General features: G+C 30.4%; 1 long non-coding RNA gene across 1 annotated transcript; it reads left to right on the forward strand.

Annotated features, from left to right (window-relative positions):
- The first annotated feature begins 405 nt into the window (after positions 1-405).
- On the forward strand, positions 406-2,688 carry LOC114189511 (uncharacterized). The gene is made up of 2 exons (XR_014996684.1): positions 406-1,384; positions 1,580-2,688. It is a non-coding gene; the product is annotated as an uncharacterized LOC114189511 (long non-coding RNA).
- Positions 2,689-4,461: the final 1,773 nt, after the last annotated feature.

A 4,461-nucleotide genomic window follows, 5' to 3' on the forward strand; every position in this document is an offset into this window, starting at 1 on the left:
GGACGACTTCTTCATTAACAATTTAATACTGAAGTCTTTCCATATTGGCACGACTTTGCTTAAAATGTTAATTAAAGTCGTCTGAATATGGCACGACTTCTTCATAACACAAAAGTCTCTCCATGTTGATACGACTTTAGCTTATTTTAATTAAAATCGCCTTATTTTGGCACGACTTCTTCAAGATGAAGTCGTGCCATTTTCTCACGACTTACCTCTGTCGGGAATTAAAAAAAAAAGGCAACAGTATGGGAAAAAAACCAATATAATCATTGAGTTTCACAATAAGAATTAATATAATTAAAAATAAATAAATAAGGAACCTCTGTCCTCTTTCTTTCTCTTGGCAGATAGTGAAGTTCTTGGTAACACAGCATTTAACATCGTGTGTTTGTGTGGGTGACAACCTCAAACTAAACCCTTCTCTACTTTTTCTCTTTCTCTCTCTCTCTCACTCAAGTTATATATACAGTACATTCATTTGCAACTGGATCTTGACCTACCAGCTGCAAGTCTTCTTTTTAATATTCACAAACTTTTCATCATTTTCTTCACCTCTCTTTCTTCTTTTTCTTCTTCTTCTTCTTCGTTTTTTTTTTCCTTTCTGTTTTCAATCTTCTTTTTCCTTTTTATGCTATGTGGTTCTGTTAAATGGAGCATTCTGATCCATTTTGTTCTAATCCATGACCACCATCTAATGGTAATTCACTGTATATCATCAAAAACACTTGTTGGATTATGTTATTTGCATTATATATATATACACACCAAAATCACCACCAATGACGGAAACACACAAAACCCATGAATCATCCACCAATTAAAGTCTGTTCAGCTTTACTTTAACAAGTTTTCTATTTTAATTGCTTCCCTCTCTTTCATACGCTTTGCTACTGTTCACAATCGTTTTATATATCTATATATATATATATCTATTTCTCTCTCTCTCTCTATATATATATATACACACACATGTGTGTCTGTGTTGAATCTGCAGCCTGTGGAAACTGTATATTCCGTTAGGGTTCCCTAAATTGTTCCTTATATTCTGCTATCTACATATCTGTCGTACATATAGCAAAGTACCATGGTTGAGGGTGCATGATAATCTTGTTCTCCCACTGAATCGGTCGGATCCAGAATTCGATCATGGGGGATTATATATATAGTCGTTGTTTGCAGGTGCAGCAGCATCAAGATTCACACACAAATTCTACCTCCATGGGGGAATGTTTTGGAGTTGAGAATCTTGATGATGCTGCATCAGCAATAGACGATTCCTGCTCTTCTTTCCAACATTAGGAGATCTTTGTCAACTAAAACAGTTCTATTTCTATTTCTCCAACATGAGCTTGCTCTTCATCCACTTTTTCATGTCTGCGGGGTAAGATTGTAATTAACACCCTTCATACTGGTGTTTATGTTCATAATTTATCTTTTGTTGAAAGTTATTAGTCTGTGTTTTACACAGGAAGTGAAGTTAGAAAAAAAACTGTGTGTATGCGTGGGTGAAAGTTTGAACTGAAGTTTTCTTAAAATTTTCACTGATCTGATGGTTTTTCCTGGTTCAATTTCTTAGGGTTTTAAGGACATGGAAGCAAAAGTTAATTTCATTTCATGTTGCTGCAGATTTGTTCATACTATTGTATATAAGATTCAAATAATTTCGGTGAGTATCTGCAATTAATGCATATTTAGGTTTCTTTTACATGATTCAAGTTCATCATCAGGTAAACTACCTCTCTCTGACACAGATACATGTGCAACCAGTTTCACGTCTCTTCTTAAAAGCAAAAATAATGGTTCAGTCATCCATTAATTTACAACTTCTACATTAAATAAAAACTAACATTGCTTAGTTTAAGAATTAGTCGAGTATCAAAACTTAGGTATGTACCACAAAAAATTATTCGCTAAATTTAAATCAAATTCTAATGTTTTTCTCGAGATGTATATATAGTGGACTCGCTAACTGTACATCTAAATGCATTAATTTAAGCTTTTTTAATCCTTAAAGAGTTTCAAATTTACTGGCCATTCACCACTAAAAGAGAAGCAAAGTTAACATGATAATCCAAAACTACAGTTAATAATTTATTGCGAAAAACACTAATAATATTTTAAGCAAGACTTTCTTTGGAGTCTCATCATGCCATTAAAACCTTCTGTTTGATATATAGTATAAAAATTAATGTGTGTTTGTTGTAACACATTTATGCATAACAAAAAAGGTGTTTGATTACATCTGCACCAGTAAAAGAGCCTAGTTCTGAAAATCTGAATAGAAGATGATTCATGTGTGAATTGTTCCTTGTTCTACCTATGCAGGATTTCAGTACTAATTGCCAGCTGGATGATATTGCACTCTGAATTCCCACATATATTTTGCAGGGAATATTACATAAACTAGTTAAAGCTTTCACTGAAAGTACAAAAACTAGTTATTAATTAATATCAATGTTATATATAACTATGGGTGTGACCGTGTAACATGTAATGTATTGAGAATTGAGGTTGTAGGGATTGGTGTGTCTCCATAATGGAAGATGCAGAACCCAACTCACACTTTTGCATAGACCTGCTTCTGCTTTGTGGAGTAGTGTACTGTACTGCAATTTTTTTTCTTGTTTTGGTTGTTATTGTAAAACACAAGTTATGAAAAGGGAACTATGAGTTTAATTTCTAAAATGGTATGTTTTGTTTACGATGTAATGAGAAGAAAGGTTGTAGCAGTGCAATGACATAAACGATTAAGATTGATGTCTGGTTGATGAGACATGCTATGTAGACAGCCTTTGTGTTGTGCCACTTCATGTCCCGCAATGTAAAACCAAGGGTGCAACTAAACTTTCCAAATAACTGATAGATTTTGTTGTCACCCACTAAAATAATCAATTTTATTGTACAATTTGAAAATAAATCTTGAAATTAGTGGAGATATAACTTTTATTGTTATGATGTTTAATTTGCAAAAGTCATTTTTTTAATACAATGAACATCATAATGATTTTGTGGTACCTCCATACATCACCTTGTCACTACAGATAACTTTCGATGATAGTATGTTGGAATCATTACTGGTTTGTTGTACAACGGTACTTTTTTTTGCTCTTTACGCATGGATTTAGAGAAAAGAAAACGCTTCACCCAAATTGTGAGGTGTAGGACCACTTCTCTAGAAATGTTTCTAAAATGAAAATTATAGCAGTTTATTCACAGGTTAAAATTAATTATATGTAAATTAAAAATAAAATTTTATAAACATAATGTAAAAGATCTTCTATAAATAAATTTATGTATAAACTAATTTTAATTTTTAAATAAATTAATGTTATACTTTTTTTTCTAAGTTTCTTCTGAAAATGATTATCGATGTAAAACAAATTATTCGAATTAAAACATAAGTTAATTAAGATTTAATAATATATTAGTAATGATTACTATGTTAAGTAGTTTGTTTATATATACTAACCGAAATAAAAATTAGAATAAACTACGTAGACTAAGGAGTCTCTATATCTTTGCATCAAAGAATAAATGGTATCCATATTCTTTACCGTTTGATGAAAAGATTAGATGTTCCTATTACGCTCAATAGTCTCATATTTATTAAGAGTCGAAGTCTAAGGTAGTTAATACTATTTTTTTTTTACTACTTTTCGATATATATTTTAAAGATAAAATCGTGATGAAATTTTAAATTTTAAAATGTGCAATATCTTGGATACATGATAATTGATCCTAACAATATCATTCAACGAACTTGAAATCGTAACACTAGATGATATGCACTTGTAAGAAATTCAAAATATAATAATGTATTTTTTTTCCTTTCAATAATATCTTTTATATTTTTTTTCTCTTCCAAGGTTAATAATATAACATTCATACCGTATTTCCTTCACCTTATCTATAAACATAAATCGAGTTAAACACAATTAAGTTTTTCTTTTCATATACACACCTTCTGTATATAGTTTAAATAATGCGTAATATAATTATTTTTAAATAATTAGGTCTTAGTTTAACCGGTTATTGATTTATTGAATCAATTTTCAGATTCCTTTTAGATTGATTCTATTACGAAGATCCTTAACATCACATATCAATATTAATATAATAAATAATTAAATCATGAACGTAAAAATACAATTATGATATATATTTCTTTGTAACAACACATTCATTAGCTGAATCGTGAGAAAGCAATTCTCAAACCGAAATAATTTTACAATCATGTTGTAAAAGGAACCGTCACCACCTTTAACAATGCATCCATGTGTAAAGAACAAACGCATCATTGATTCTTCTTTGAAGCAAGATATTCTTTATATCAAGTATTTGTCATTGACACCACTAAGAGAGATAATTCAAAGAGAGGAACCTATTTTGAATCAATCACCACTCAAATTCCTCCACATGTTTAATATTTTTTTAAATATATTCCTCTGACGTGTAAAA

Source organism: Vigna unguiculata, chromosome 7, assembly GCF_037176805.1.
Source record: "Vigna unguiculata cultivar grain cowpea cultivar isolate G323 ecotype 2 chromosome 7, ASM3717680v1, whole genome shotgun sequence".
Taxonomy (NCBI): domain Eukaryota; kingdom Viridiplantae; phylum Streptophyta; class Magnoliopsida; order Fabales; family Fabaceae; genus Vigna; species Vigna unguiculata.